Consider the following 16,900-nt stretch of genomic DNA (forward strand, 5'->3'; position numbering starts at 1 on the left):
AAAGGTAAAGTTTCCCCGAAAATAAGACACTGTCTTATATTTTCTTTGCCCCCCAAAAACACACTAGGTCTTATTTTCAGGGAATGTCTTATTTTTTTTCTTTTTTACTGTGCAACAAAATGTACAACAATCTAAAGTTATGTGGTATCACTCCACCTGTCACAGTAACTGGCGCTCTAGAGGAATATCGGCTAATGCGGCTCTGCTCCCTCCGCCGCTGAAGCCTTGCTTTATGCAGCGCTGGCATGCTTTGCCATCAGCGACAGTGGTGCAGCAATGGGGACATCAGACAGTGGACAGCGCGGTAAAGAACAGTACCATTTACCGGTACACAGTACAGTACAGTACCATTACATTATGCAGTGCCTTCAGGGGGACAGCAGTTGGTGAAGTATGGTACTGGAGTGCTCCCTGTCACTGCGCTGGCCGGAGGGCGGCTGCTATGGGGCCTCGGGGTGGAAGGGAGTCCCATTTAGGTTGTTAAGGCAAATTAAACATAGAACATGTAAAGAAAATACAGTACTGTATCAAGTGTTGGGTGTTAAAGTCTACAGTGTAGTAATGACTTCAGATGCACACGGTAAATTTTTGAGATGTTGGCATACTCGCAGCTCTGAGAAAGGTCTTCAGAGGGACCCCCATCACATTTTTGTTATGGGGCCCTGTAGGTATGGCCCTGATGCTGCTGTACCAAATTGTATGTTAAACATCCAATTAAAGCAAGTTAGGTCAAACACCACCTAGAACCTAGTATGTATAGTTAATAGGGATGCACCGATACCAGTGCCGATACTTGGAATTTTCATGAACTACCAGGGTTGCAGAGGTTACAGTTGGGACCTAGCTCTGGTGCTCCACCACTGTCCTGAAATCGTCAGTATTGTTTTAGAAAAACTGTCACATGACAAACAAAAATGTATCAGTATTTGTACTTGCAAACATGGTATCGGTGCATCACTTTATATATGTTTATAAAAGCAAAATCATACATTAAAACAGATGTACAAATCCCAGGAGCTCTGTGTGCTCCTTAGAAATGACAGCTGCTGCCTAACTTTTCTCCAGTCTAGTCTTGGAGCAGGAAAAGTATCTGTACTTGTACCGAGTACGGTACTTCGTATCGGTGCATCCCTATAGTTACTGACCTGGAGCAAGTAGGCAGCAAACTCTGCATACTTGTTTTAGGTTAGGCCAGTGAAAGAATTAAAGGAGAACTATGAGGTGAGTGCTTTTCACTCATCCTCATAGTTCTAGCCGACCTGTGACAATGAGACTGTCACAGGTCGGCTCGGTAGATCGGGAAGTGAGCGAACACATACCGGCGTTCGCTCACTTCTCGATCCAGTCACAACTCTCGGCCGTGACAGGGGAGGGGCTGGATTCCCCCCGCCGATCCTCCAGTGCTGACTGTCTCAGTATACCGCGAGCTGTAGCTTGTGGTATATTGAGCTTAGGGTGACGGGAGGACGCTAGTTTGTGTCTTTCCGTTACCCTAAGGAGAACTATGGGGAAAAGACCTAGCCCCATAGTTCTCCTTTTTAAGGTCATTATGTCATTATGTCATCATGACAGTCAGGCAACCAGCTTTTTCAGAAGAAGGTTAGTAATTGCTGTCTATCCCAGTGCAGGTTTCCTTTAAGCCTTGTTTGTACCAATTCGCACCTTAATGCCTGCAATCTGTAGCTTAATATTCTTAGACTTGGTTCCTCATGCTAAGAATGTTAATCTATGTTCCATGGAACATCCATAATGCAAATATATGATAGAACAAGGTCACTACAAATGCATAGACTGTGGCATCACTGTAAGGTGCTGATCTACACTAATGATCAGGAACCAGTGTGGTTTTAGATCATCTGGTCACCTTGACAGGCAAATCTTGGTAATCAAATGAGCTTTGTTTACAAACCTGCTGGCTTCAGTTATGAGCAGTCACAGCACAGAGAGAAGCACAGTGACAGCTGAAGCTGGCAGGCTGCAGCTGTCAGCGCCATACAGTGAATACAAAATATAAATGTTTTTACAATTTTGATTTAAACTGTTTAAATAACCAAACATGTATTTTTACCATGCTTGTCAGCTTATAAAGTGGGATATTTATTAAAACAAAACCAAAAAGTTATGTCCTTAAAAACAAAAAATATTTGGTAAGAAGAATTTGTCAGTCATTTTCTGTGCAGTCTGCAGAGCTGTACCATCATGTATGGACAACTAAAAAGCAATTAAAAATCCTGTGTCAGGTGAAACAGTTCACATATATGAAACATTAGCTGTTTCATTAGAGTCTCACTTTAAGGCCCATCTACATCAGCAATTAAACAAAACCAGTCACCACTAGGCACATAATAAACAATTTTTGGAACACAGGGTTGCCACCTTTTCTTCAAGCCAAACCCGAACACTCTACCAACGAGCGGACATTTTTTTGGGACAATGAAACGCGGCTTATTCATATACAAATAGCGCCGCCCATTCATATGTAAATATCACAGTTGAGGCTATTTTCAGTGGGGGAGCAGTAGCCCCCATCTTAATTTTGGATGCCCCTGCCTGACATCTGGTGTCTGGGTTTCTGCTGCCATGAAACCCGGACACAGCATTCAAAACCTGAACTGTCCGGGTGAATCCTGGACAGGTGGCAACCCTAAACACACTGGACTGCACTGCAGCACAGTACTCCATACTGCTGTGCGGGAACTTAAATGGAGTGTGTAGAGTTTGTACACTCTAAAGTTTAAAAAAAAAAGTAAACCGTGTGATGCACTGAAACAGCACATCACACTGTCCACCCATTGGAACCGTCAGAACACACGAACCCTTAGGTAGATCTAAACCCTAAGGCTGGGTTCACAGCTAGGCGTTTTTAGCATGTTTTTCTGTTCAGTGAAATGTGCGTTTCACTGGCGGTATGATTTATTTATTTTTTTCCCTTTTCTCTTTTTTAAGTTTTTTTAATTCACTTTCAAATTTCCCGCCGACTCTGCCCCCCTGCGACGCGGCCGCTCGTAAGGGACGGAACCTGGAAGTCGGCAGCCGCCGGAGGACACAGTGGGGATCGCAGACAAGGTAAGACCTGTACGCTGTATTCCCAAGTGTGGCTCGGGGTTAACGCTTTGTTAACACCAATCCACACTCGGGAATACCAATGGAAATGCGCGGAAAAATGCCCCAAAGAAGCTCCTGTACTTCTTTGGGCGTAGGGTGTTTTTCAGCGCGTTCCTACGTGCTGAAATACGCCCAGGTGGGAACCATGCCCATACAAAAGTATGGGATTTCACTTGCTGCGCGTTTTACAACGCGTCGATCAGCGCTGTGAACCAGGCCTAACACAATGACATTTAGTTTGCTAAAGCATGCTGCATCATAAACAACTGACATTTTTTTATATAAATATTTGTTTTTGCCGCCTTTTTACTTTTTTCAAATTTTTTTTTTTCCCTTGTTTCTATAAGCTTTTTTGTAATGCAAATATTCCACTCTGAGTACCCCTACCCCACAACATCAACACACATTCTTCTGAGGTCCTTTTATAGTCTGACAGGCAGCGTAGCAGTGAAGGAAGGTTACGTGCCTCCAGGTTCCATTAATAAAAATCTGACCCTGCTGGTAACTATAGAAAAATGAATACAGAGAGAAAATTAGAGCCAAACAGCAAATATGCTATGTCCTAGGCTGTGTTCACATGTAAAATAGGAAACAATCAATAGGACCTAATGCATGCTCGTTTTACACATAAAATGTGCACCGAAAATGTGCAATTCTACACACGAAAAAGCGGTCACCTAGGTGTGAATGGAGCCTATTAGTGTTCTGGTGACCATTTAAACATTTGGATTTTCCCTTACTTTCAGTCCATGGGACTATGGTCACCAGGACAAATAAAGAAGACCCCAAAAAAACCCCAAAAAAGTAGTGTAGAAGAAATACATCTCTGAATGCAAATTTTATTATTTTCTGTAGCTCCTGGGAGCATCCATTCTCACTGAGAATGGATGGATCCTTGAAATATAGTGGGTTGAATAAGTTGGGTACCAAGCTTATGACCCCTTTAAGAGCAGTCAAAGGCTTTCCCCTCTTGCCAGTCAACTGCAGATCCAGTTCTGGACAATCTTCAGCACAGAAAGGGCAGGAATCCCAGCATGAAAAATTCTTCCAATACAGAGCTTTTCTTCTTCTTTCATCTGCAGCAGAGCCCAAAAGAGGAAGAATGCTCTGGAAGGTTGCTCCAAAGTTGTATTACCTTCCTTCAGATTGAGCCACTAAACCAGCTCCTCAGAGATTGGCTGGAGAGGGTAAATGTTCATTAATCAGTTATTAATTCTCTCCATCCAGACTAGTGTTGCCTCTTTAACAATAGCAAGCAGATGCAATCAATAATCTTTTATTGCAGAAAAGACTATGAATAAAAAAAAAGTATTAACTGTCTGCAGTTGTGTATGCACAGCTTAGTGTCCAATCATGATACCAGGTTCCAGGATGAATGACCTCCAGTGTGCCAGGCCAATCAATATGTCCGAACACACCAGACCTGGAAAAAGGATCAGACTAAGATGTCAGCGACAGCAACGGAGCAATGGGTGACATGGTGGGAGTCTTTATGCTGAGGTGGGGCTCTTTGGCAAGTAAGTCTGCCATAATGGTCAGATATGCTGTGCTACAAAGCTATTGCAGGTGCAAACAGTTAGGAGGAGCATCATGCTCATGTTTACCAGCCTGTACCTCAAATTCCCTGCCAGGCTTGTTGTGCCTCTAGGAACTTCTGCCTACTACATCAGCCCAACCTCGTTGTGGCTTCCCAGCATGGACATCTTCCAGGGTCAAGCATGCAAGATGAGTTTGGATGCAATTTAGCTCCTACTTCCATCCCTTTTCGTACTGGTTCAGTACAGATAGTTAATGGTTCTGAAGTGTTGGCTTAAAGAGATGATGTCCTATTTAGGGTAAAGTGACAGTACCTGTATATAGCTCACCACTGACAACCTGTCACTCACCAGTCCAGTGCTTCCCTGCCATCTTTCCTGTGTTGCAGCCATCACCAAAATACTGTACCTGATGTCAGCTAGAGTCAGAGCTCAGAAGGAAAGGTGACATCAGCGCCTCCATCACGTGACAGTGATTGGACCCAGCAATTGACTTCAAGCCCCAATCACTGATTACATGCTTGCCCATACATGGAAGCACTGGACATTTGTATAGGTGGCGATAAAGATGAAATGGGAAAAGCTGGAGACGTGACTGTAGGATGGTCAGGGGTGGTCCCTGTCATATCCCTGTCTGAAAGGATACAGTAACAGTGTTTAACTCTGAGATGGGTGTAACAAAATGCATTGGAGTTATATATCAGATACTGTACACTGAGTGGCCAGATTATTATGACCACCTGACGTTTGTAGGCAAATTAGCTATAATTAGCTATAATTTTGTGCTGAAGTTGCTAGAGGGCCAGACCATTATAAATAGGGAAGCGGGTTGTTTACCACGACAGTAGGTGATTTTTTTTCTTTGAACGTGGGATGCTTGTTGGCGCTCGGAGCCATGGAGCCAGTATTAGCAAAAAAGCAGAATTCGTTAAATGTTCAAGAGCAGCTGTTGTTAAAGTGTTTAAAGACGGGACTGTCAGCTGAAAATCTGGGTCTGAACGTGCGAATTGTGGCCGTCAGCGACTAGTCAATGTTAGGGCAGAACGGAGAGTGGCAAGACTGGTACAAGACAACAGAAGGGCAACAGTGCAGTGTCAGATTCCTCGCATCACCTTTCAACATCTCGTGGAGTCACGAGGCGGCCCAACGAAGTACTGATGGGGTGGTCATAATAATCTGGCCACTCAGTGTATATGCTTATACGTAGACTAACAATGCTCAGGAACTTTATGTAGTTGTTGGAAAAGTGAATCATGATTTGCTGGCTGTCATGATTTGTAAATATTCTGTGCCACTAGGTTCACCATGTTAGCAAGATGCATTCGCTTCAAATGAGGAAGGCAAACTTAGGATAGTTTTGGGTGCTTTTAAAGGGTGCAATGGGTTTAAATGGCCCTATGGGTTATGGAATTTAATTTTAACTAACCTGAATCTAACAAAATCTAAAAAAAAAGTGCTTTATTAGCCAAATTATTTTCAGTGTAAAACAAAAATATAAACAATACAGTGTAACAGTGGGTGAAATTAAGAGTTAATTAAGTGCAAGATTGGACCCTGGTATAAAAAAATTCAAATTAGATGCACCTGTCACATGCAGGTACGAACAAATTGGGCCTTGGGTGTCTGGTGCACTACATAGGTAGTGGGTAGTGCATTACACATCTGCTGTAGGTACAAGGAGTGGATCACAACTGCGGAGGGTAATAGTAGGGGGGTGAGTGGAGACTGCTACTCAGGCTTGAGTCTCAGGCATCACTCCCAACTCACGCCACTCCTGTGCCACTTAGGTAAAGTTTTGACAGCAGATTCCTCCAACAGGAGCTTTACTTGTGTTTTGAGTCCAGTTATGGGGTCAAGGTGCATGTCCACAGGTCTGAGCAAGAGGATCTCCGGTTCGGGCAGTCCTGGCGGTGACTGGAGGCTTGGTTACAGTGACAGGAGGCACAGGCGTTCTGACTCCAATTTTGGAACGTCATGCTGCCTCAGCTAGGGCTTTAAATAGCCTGAGGAACGGGGAGGAGCCGCCGGCCGGAACAAGCTGATCTGCCATGTAGTTGCCCATTCTTCAATTTTATCGGTCCTGCTGCAAGGATTCTGTCATGTTGCGATCTTACTTCCTTGCACAACTTGGTATCATCAGCAAACACTGACGGGGAGCCATTTATTCCAACCTCAGTCATTTAAGGCAGTTGGCATTAACCGAATGTGAGAAATGGAAGCCTACACATAGTTTCCTTGAAGAGGAACTTTATCCAGATCTTCAAAATGACAACAGACGCCTTTTAAAAAAATGTGTTTAGTAATGATGATCAACAAACCCATACTTCTAGATAATTGCCAGCTTTTTATTTTTTGCTTACCATTCTTTTCTTCCCCAGTCTTTTGACAATGGCCATGTTAACCAAGGGCAGATTACAAGATCTCCCTTTACTTCCTGGAACTCTGGCACATGTGCATGGTCACGTGTCCTAGCCACATAATCTCAGGGGGAGGGAAAGGCCTTTCCATGAGAACTAATGAATATTTCCCAGCAATGCACTACTGATGTAATCTTCTCAATATGCAACACTTGGGCCCAGATTACCTCATTTGTGCCAAAGGGGACCAGGAAGTGGAAAAAACTGTAAGTAAAAATAAAATAAAATAATGATTTAGCAAATGAATGTAAGATTTCAGATCAGCAAGCAGAGCTGTATGCTGATGTGGCTTTTAGTCAAAGGGGGGTAAAGGTTCACTTAAGTGTGTATACAGTAATAAAAAAAAGCTGGTGCATTATAATAAAACTGAGCCATCAGAGGCACCTGTAAACTGCTCCATTTCAATCAATCAATCAAATTCCAAACAACTTCCAGTTGGTGAACACATGGTGGCTCCCGCTTTGGGGAATTCAACAAACCTAGAGAAAGAACTCGAGGTGAGCATATCTGATGCGTAGGTCTGACTGTAATGTAGATTCATGTTGCATTAATTCCTACTTCTAACCAGAAGACTTGACTTTGGTGGGGAAGCATTCAAGCACACCACTTGCATGGTGTGTTATTGACCATAACCAGGGCTGCCGTCAGGTGGGTACAGCCGATACTCTTGTAAGGGGCCCGGGAACCTTACAGGAGTATCGGCCGACAGCCATACAGGTGCCTGGCGGGAGGTGGAGGCGGCTTGGACCCCGCAGCACTGGAGGAAGCCGGGGCCCGCACGCACATATCCTCACCTGAGGTGCTCTGTGCGAGCCTCCGGTGTCCCCAGGGGGTCTCCACTGCACATTAGGTGTTTAAAGATGGCTGCCGCGAGTGGCGACGGCCATCTTTAAACCTGGCAAGTGCCCACATTACATTTCATATATTGCCGAACTGCCGTGCAGGCAAGAATAGCTGGGAGTGAGATGCAGCCCCAACCAGCCCACCTGAGACCCCTGCAGAGCCCACCATAGAGAGTCTCAGATGGGCTGTGCAGCATGTATGGGGTGCTCTGCAGGGTCACTTTCCAGTGTTCTCTGTACAGCACCAGGTGGGATCTGTGTCCGGCGCGGCCCAGAGACCAGCACATAAGTAAGCCACTGCGTCCGGCGCGCTACTCAGCCCAGAGTCCGGCGTGCTACTCAGCCCAGAGTCCGGCGCGCTACTCAGCCCAGGGCCCGGCGCGCTACTCAGCCCAGGGCCCGGCGCGCTACTCAGTCCAGGGCCCGGCGCGCTACGAAGCCCAGATTGCAATTCATAATCATATAGTGTTGATTAGTGTTGAAACACATATAGTATTCTGATTGCCTAAATGTATTGGTGGGATTTGTAGTCCCCCTACAAGCGGTGCCATTCTGCATCAGAGTTTAAGCTCCTCTGTACAGGGAATGATGTGACTGGCTCAGTGTTCTCTGTACAGCACTGCAGTATATGTCAGAGCTATATAAATATATAATAATAATAGTTTATGACTGTGGGGGGACATTAGAGTGTAGACTCCTCTGTAAATGCAATTTATGAACCAACTTAATGCAATGTGTGAATATCATGTTGGCACACATGTCTCCAATTAGGGTGTGTGGGTTAATTTTTTTTGCAGTTATCTCAGACCCCTGGAGATAATGCGCCAATCTTCTGAGTTCCAGATACATGAAACTGATACTCACCTTCTCCACACCCATCTCTTAGCTGAAGTCTTCTCCATTGCCACAACCAGGCAACTTCCAATGGCACACCCACTGTATAAGGTAAGTGGGTGTCACGAAGGAGGGAGGATTCCAAAGCACTAAGTCCTAGCACAATGTTTTTCCATTCTGGTGCATTAGTAGCCCATTATTGCAACACATTAATGCAGAGATAAGATATGAATGAGGCCTTGGGAGGAGTACAGCTCCCGAACGTAGTCGAGCAGAACGCATATGCATCGGCTGAGTTGTGCTGAAAGCCGAAGCTGGCCGAGCAGCCGGCCGACAGCCTGCTACTGACAGCTGGGCGGATCTTACGGCTGGCTCCGGCCAGTTGCAGAGAGATCAGCGTCCCATTTTCTGTTCTGCTCGGTCCCTCTGAGAGACCGAGCAGAACAGCCGAACCGAATGCCGCTCAGCGCCATTCGGCTATTCACTCACTGCTGTTCGGCATCTATAAGAATAGACCCAACAGCAGTGAGCAGCCTGCCGGTTGTCAGCTCAGCTGATCCAGATGTTGGATCGGCTGAGTCGAACTCCTTCTGCACTTCGGGTCGGCCAAACATGCTGAGCATGTTCGGCCGACCTGAAGCCATGTGAAGCTAGCCGATGTACGGCTGAAATCAGCCGTACCAGCCTGAAGTGAATAGCCGAACAGTGTTCGGCTCACTTCACTTGGGGTCGGTTGTTCACTCGGCTGCCCTCAGCAGCTTAGTGAATAGACCCCTGTAATATTAAACATAAAGGAGCAACATCCATTGTAAGCAATTTCATTAGCGTTTGAAATGGCTTAATCCTTTTGACTTTAATATCCCTAAAATACGTGTGTGTGTGTGTGTGTGTGTTTCTGAAGTATTCATTACATTTAGTAATTTACCAAATGCATCACTGGTCTATCAATTCTCTGGCTTCCTTGTCAGTGGAAACAGTATCACAGCCAATCCTCTGGCTGTTTTATTGCATGTTCTCCTCCCTCCTCCCAGTGTCAGCTTGTATGGTGGCTCCAGCAGGGATGATTTAATTGTAGCTGCTGGCTGCCCCGTGTGTCACACATGTGCTTTATCTTAGTGATGTCTCTTGCACACTGTACAGGTGGTGGGTTTTAATATTGCAGTGTGTATTTACAGATGTATAGTGATGTAACTAGGAAAGGTAGTCAAAAGCATCTTCAAAATGGCTCCATATGAAAACTCTTGAAGCAGATCACTATCTGAAACGCGTTGAGTATACCCCATCCAGTTATCTACTCTCCAGCCACATGTGCTCCATATATCCAAAATGGGTTTGATATAAATGTGAATTAACCGTATATTTGTTGGCAGATAAGTGAATGCAGACATTAGGATGCATCTTAATACATACAAGTCATTTTCCTTCTCTGTTCTTGAACCTTCTTTTGTGCACAGCATGTCACTGAATAACTTGAAAGGAGGAAAAACTGTAAGAACATTGTGCAATTAACCATGTCCCATGCCATCACTCCCATTACTGCACATCCCTGTAAGAAAAATAAGTTGGGCATACATCTGTAGGGACCCCGCCACAAGTTGGCATGTCTCTAGTTAAGTTTAAACTTGGCATTGGCAGCTAAGGCTGTAGCTATTGGAAAGACATTTAAAGACCTCCTAGAGCCACACTTCTTATCTGCATTCAACAGTGTTCGTGGGGACTCTACGCTTCCCCGCCAGTCCCTAGAAGCGCACATTAGTCATTCCAAAGGAGGGGAAAGACCCCCAGATATGCGCAAACCACAGACCCATATCTTTGTTAAATGTGGACTTGAAATTGTTCACTAAAATCCCGTCGAACCGACTTCTCCCGCATCTACCTCGGCTGATCGGACAACAGCAGGTGGGATTTGTCCCGGGGCGAGAGGCCAGGGACAATACGACAAGGGCGATCAACCTGATCCACCTGCTGGAAGCCGAGTCGAGAAAAGTGATTTGGTTGTCAACAGATGCGGAGAAGGCGTTCGACAGGGTAGCATGGGATTTCATGCTGGAGGTCCTTAGACATGTCGGTCTCGGGTGGCAATTTTTGGGATGGATTGGAGCGATATACTCGGAGCCATGGGCCAGAGTACGTTCCACGGGCTCCTTATCCGCTCTGTTTGGGATATCAAACGGTACGAGACAGGGATGTCCCTTGTCCCCCATTATTTTCATATTGACTCTGGAACCATTCTTGCTTACGGTACAATTGGAACCCAGGATACGGGGGGTTATACATCAAGGGGTAGAACATAAGGTAGCAGTGTATGCCGACGATATGCTGTTCTTTTTGACTAGCCCCAGATTATCTCTCGACACGCATTTTGATTTGTTTAAGGAGTACGGGGAACTGTCTAATCTCTCCATTAACTTCACAAAGTCGGAAGCACTGGTCCTAAGGGGGGACGACAACTGGGCAGAGGACCTACAGAGTGTGCCCCGAGTACGCTGGGTCCCACAGGCCATTAAATACCTAGGGATTTACCTTACATCCTCCACGACAGACCTTTATAGATTACATTTCCAACCACTTCTGGCAACGGTTAAGAGGGATCTCCAGCAATGGAGGCCCCTCTCGGTTTCATGGTTTGGTAGGGCCACATTGATTAAAATGATGGTATTGCCGAAGTTATTATATCTATTCCAGACTGTACCGATTAGACTGCCAGGGCCGTTCCTAAAAAATATTGACACGGAATTTAGACGTTATGTATGGCAGGACAAATATCCCAGAGTCTCGTGGGCTCTACTAAAAGCCCCCAAGCAGCATGGGGGTCTGGATATACCGGATATAGGATAACCTAAATAGGATAGTGGACTGCCATGTGAATGGTGCCAATAAAATGTGGGTGCCCATGGAGGTAAGATGGACCCTCCAATCATTGACCTCGGTCACGTGGATAGCAGACAAGTACAGACAGCCTAGCCTTTTGCTACACCCTCTCATAGGGGCGTCATTACAAGCTCTGACCTATCTCAGACGCAGGAGGCAACTGACTACCCCTGACAGCCCGCTTACCCCACAGACAATCCCGATTTCCCAACGGGCTCCACAATTGAGTTCTTGCGCCAATGGGTGCCCCAAGAGCCGCTGAGAGCACATCAATTTTTTAGAAACTAGAAGTTTCAGGATACACTGGACTTGCAGGAGTTAGCCAGAGGGGAACAGATACCATGGTGGACATACTTTCAGGTACGTCATTATCTGACTGCCCAGAAAGGGGACTTTGACAGAGCTCTGACACAGTTCGAGTGGGTGTGCGCAGGCAAGGGACCTTTCAGGCACTTGATTTCTTGGCTCTATGCATTATTGAAAAAATCAACGCCCCTGCGCGCTGTGACCTAAGACAGAGATGGAAAAGAGATCTGGAACGACAGATCTCGGAGGAAACATGGGAAAAGATTTGTAGGGGGGCACATAAATGCTCGGTGAGTAGCAAAGCACAAGAGACCAACTTCAAAATACTTACCCGCTGGTATAGAACACCTGAGATCTTGCACAAGATGTACCCCTCGATACCGGCAGAATGCTGGCGGTGTGGGTCCGACAAGGGTTCCCTAATACACATTTTCTGGGCATGTACCGTTCTCCAACCATTTTGGAGGAGGGTGCATGACCTATGTAAAATCATGGGCATGGATATGGAGTACTCCCCAGGGGTCTTTTTGCTACACCTCCCAGAACCAGAAAGAAAGAACCCAGCTAAATCCCTACAGAAACATCTTATTAATGCTGCTAGAGCACTTATACCAAGACTGTGGAAGGAGACCAGAGTCCCCACAGTGGAGGAATGGCTTCCTCAAGTGGGGCACATTTGTGAGATGGAGGGACTCCTGGCGACCAAGCAGGACCGTATGGATAAATGTGCACAGCTGTGGGCTCCTTGGACGGTGTTTTCTTGTAGCAGAGAATTTAGAACCTTGAGAGAGAAGTAAAGGTGATGACAGGAGGGCCTTCTCCTCCTTAGAGATATACAGGAAGCGGTGAGGTTGATGTCACTTACCTGCGATGGGGTGGGGGTGCCCTGGTGGGGGAGGGGTAAGGTCTATCCCTCTCGCTTTCTTTACTTCCCTCTCTCTTCCTTTACTGACCTCAAATTTTTTTTATTTTGTTCCCCTCTTTTCTTACTTCTCTGTGCTCCTCTTTCTAGTTTCGCCTTCTGGTCCCTATTACCTTTGTTGCACTCCTTACCGGAAAGTCCCGCAATCAGGGGAGGGTGCTCGGAATGACTGCGTATGGCGCCGCCAATTGCACACAATATGAGAAATGTCACCAGCACTGTGAGTTCTATCAAGGATAATCAATCGTGGGTTTATTGAAAACTCATGTCAAACACACGTGAAGGAACTCGGTGTGCTGGTGACATTTCTCATATTGTGTGCTTTACAACACACACAGGGACCATGGGGAACAAAAGTAGCCACCCTCCAAAAAGAAGGACAGTGCCAGCACCAATTAAGCGATGATTTGAGGATCTGCTGCTGAGTGGCACACAAATAAGATACATTTTTGTTAATACGGTACTCTAATGCTTTTTTAGGGTTTATCCTGTGAGTTCCGTGTCACTTTAGGGTGGAAAACTGAGCACATAAGGGAAGCATACATGAAAAGCATCACAGCTGGGAAAGAAGCATAACTTTAAGCTGCCAAATGGTAGCAGCTGATATTGTTCCACTGGGTGTGTTTCAATGGGTGTATAGACATAGAATGAGACAGTCATACTGTGTGTGTCTGTGTTGGGGAGAGAAGTCAGGCCCCTTTCACACAGGCTGATCAGAAAGGAATCCCCACACCGATCCCATCCTGATCGGAGTGGTATGGATTGGATGTCGCCACTGTGAGATTTGTGTCTGTCCAGTTTTTTCCTCCATCGAAATGAAGGGACCTCATGTCGGTCTATGGGTATTTGTGTGTAAATGGACATGTGTCTGTTTGCATCAGATTACCCCCCACTAATCTGTTTGTTTTTCCAGACCTGGAACATAATTTTTGTATAGAAGAGACATTTTATTCATTCTTTACAGCCAAGTGCGGCTTAACTGGAATGCTTTGGGGTGACATTGGCAAAAATGAAAAAAAGAACAACATTCTTACAGCCAGAGTTTAAAGGGCAACAGAGAAATTTTTTGATAGAGGCAATTAATCTGATGTCTTTGGGAAGCCAAAGTAATATTTGGTGGTGATTAAACATTGGCTTATTTTGCCTCCTTAGGGCACAAACTGAAGGAGTCATCTCAACTTATGAAATCAGAGCAGACAGGAAAGAAGTTGATCTTAACACTAACTATAAAGCTTTAAAGTATACCAAAATGTGCAGTTTTTCATCTGAGTAGTTACCTTGCTATTATGAGGACTCTTTCAATAAGATCTCTTGCTTTTACTTAGAGGTTACTTTTAAGACACTGGCCAAGAACAAGGTTGCAAATATGGACATCAATACTTCCAGAACCAAAACAAGCATGCTTATCAGAAAAGGCAGATATCAGAGTGCCAGCAACTTTTTTTTCATGCAGATTTGTATTACTGTTTGAGGCGTGGGAATAAAATGAATAACATTTTGCACAAAAAAATTGTCTTAGCTGGGCACATATTTGCATTGCAACTAGTGTCACATGTGAGAAATATATGTTGTTGCAATGTGTATGAGCACAAATCATGAAAACAGCTACTACGAACTTAGGTCGCATGAGTTGTAGCTACCCTCTTTCTCTGGAGCCATTTGATTAATGCAGTGAAATGCTCAACCCTATACAAATGTGAGTACAGTGATAAGTTTTTGAAATCAAGCTCTTAGGTTATGGAAGAAACGGATCATTTTCATCTCATATTTTCTGAAGTTACCTTATCAAAGCAGACACTGAAGATGGAAAACTTATACATTTTAGTTTGCCAAGAAATAATTCCAGATACAACATTCAGAGAAATATTTTATTACTCAAAGTAATCTCTTCCCATGTCATTACAGCTACAACATCTCTCAGTTCTAACATTCTGTATTGACAACATCTGCACTAAACCCACAGGTAAAGAGAATACAAACAATGACAGGCAGTAGCAGAATGACAAAAAAGGAGAGAGCCCACTCCATGTGAAAGATCGTTTAATAATTTGCTTTTAAAAAATGGTAATGTACTCACAACCCTGCCACTCACTGCTGGAACACGACTTATTATTAAACGATCCTTCACATGGAGTGGGCACTCTCCTTTTTTGTCATTCTACAGATGTTAAGGTTCCCTGCCTTGTGGATCTGCCCCAGTGTGATCAGGTGGAATCAATGGAGGAAGGCTTGCGGTGATTCATTTGCGTCGGGAAGATTTTGAATTTACAAGAGTTAGGCAGTAGATTCACCAATATCAGCATGGATCAGATCCAACACTGGCGATGCCGTCTGATAGAGATGCTGTTTTCTATCACACTCGGGTCTAGGTACAAATAGGGCACATTCATGGTTTTGTTTCTCTCCTGGATGAATTTGGAGATCTCAGCCAGTTTATCCTGGAATTCCTTAATGAACTGCTGTGGGGTCTCCTCTGTAAAACGTACATCAGGGTAATGTCCGAGAGGCCTCTGTAAAGATGGGGACCTTGCTGAGATTATCAACACAATATTGAATAATCCTTATAACATTTGAAGACAATTTCATTAAATGTACTGCAAGCAATATGGTTCTGTGACATGGATTATCTATCTATCTATCTATCTATCTATCTATCTATCTATCTATCTATCTATCTATCTATCTTCAGCACAATGACTGTATATGGTCTCTGGTTGTTCCCTGGTACTCACCCTATCAAATGGCTCATTGCTGAGTGCCCACACAGATGCCATGCCAGTAGCAGTAGTGTTCACATCAGGCAATACGTACAGAATAGCTTGCATTGTAGTGGCACCTTTAATGGAGGGTGGGGGGCTCTTCATGGAGGTGGGACCATTGGGCATCCAAGAATAGATGTCAAACTGCAGAGGAGAGAGACAAACGTTCACATTATGTTCATTCAAATTGAAAGATCCCTTTCCTTCAGACAGTCTGAAATAATGCCTGCCACATCATTCACAATGGGCTTTTTTAGCTTTGTTTTTCTAGGGCCACTTTGTAATCCATTCCACAGCTCTGTGTGGCAGCTGCTAAATTAGAGTTGTAAGAGCCACCTAAGGGATGGGTTGCTTTTTCTATACCCACCACCTGATGAGATCATGATAGTATAGGTATGTAATGTCAAAACCCTGATAGTTTTTAAGTTGAATTTGAGGCTAGAAGAAAGGAGAGTGCCTAGGTAATCACACACACACACACACACACACACACACACACACACAATACCACCATTACTTGCAGTTGGGAATCCTATGCTAAATTACTTATTACTGGATTGCTTTGTCACATTAAACTGCACCAATGAAACTGTTCTACCAACTCCCGAGTCCCTCAACAGGTTGCCCTCACCGTCGCCTCCAGGATGACGCCGCGGTCGCACTGCCTGCTGGTGTGTGCGGTCCGTCCGTTGCTCCGCCTCCTGCAGCCCTTGCTCCTTCACATGCGGCTGCGCGGCCAGGGGAACCAGGGGCGGGGCCACTTACGTCACTCACTGACGTAGGACTTAGCCAAGAGGACGGCTCAGTGGCGCTCTTCCGGCTTCCCCATAACGCTGCTCTGGCTGGCCCGACAAGTAAGTTGAGACTAAGAGCCACTGCACAGGTCAGCGCCGCTGCGGCCGGCGGGGACTCGTCCTTCAGATGCCGCCCGCAGCGGCACCCCACACGGAGCTCGATTGGGCGGCCGTGGCCGGACTTATGCCGGCGCCCGGCGACTGTCACTGTCAATTTTCCGCCCTGTTCCCTGGCGCCGTAAGGCAAGTGCCCATGTTGCCTTGCGCTAGCGCCGGCCCTGGATGCACCGATACCATTTTTTCAGTATTAAGTATGAGTACCGATATTCATTTTTTTCTATACTGGTCGATACTGAATACCGATACTGGCATCCCAAGGTACCGTGGGCCCGGATTGCCTGGGAAGCCGGTGGTGTATCGAAAGAACACCAACTTCATGTTTCCTCGCGACACTGCAAGGCAGCCTGGCTTCCTGACCAAAGACAATGGATTATGTGGCTTCCTGTACATGTACT

At 45.3% G+C, this 16,900-nt stretch overlaps 1 pseudogene; it reads right to left on the minus strand.

Annotated features, from left to right (window-relative positions):
• Positions 1-15,138: 15,138 nt before the first annotated feature.
• LOC108796084 overlaps positions 15,139-16,900 on the minus strand; it is a 15,228-nt pseudogene continuing 13,466 nt past the window's right edge.

Source organism: Nanorana parkeri, unplaced genomic scaffold, assembly GCF_000935625.1.
Source record: "Nanorana parkeri isolate BGI_ZX_2015 unplaced genomic scaffold, ASM93562v1 scaffold1054, whole genome shotgun sequence".
Classification (NCBI taxonomy): Eukaryota; Metazoa; Chordata; class Amphibia; order Anura; family Dicroglossidae; genus Nanorana; species Nanorana parkeri.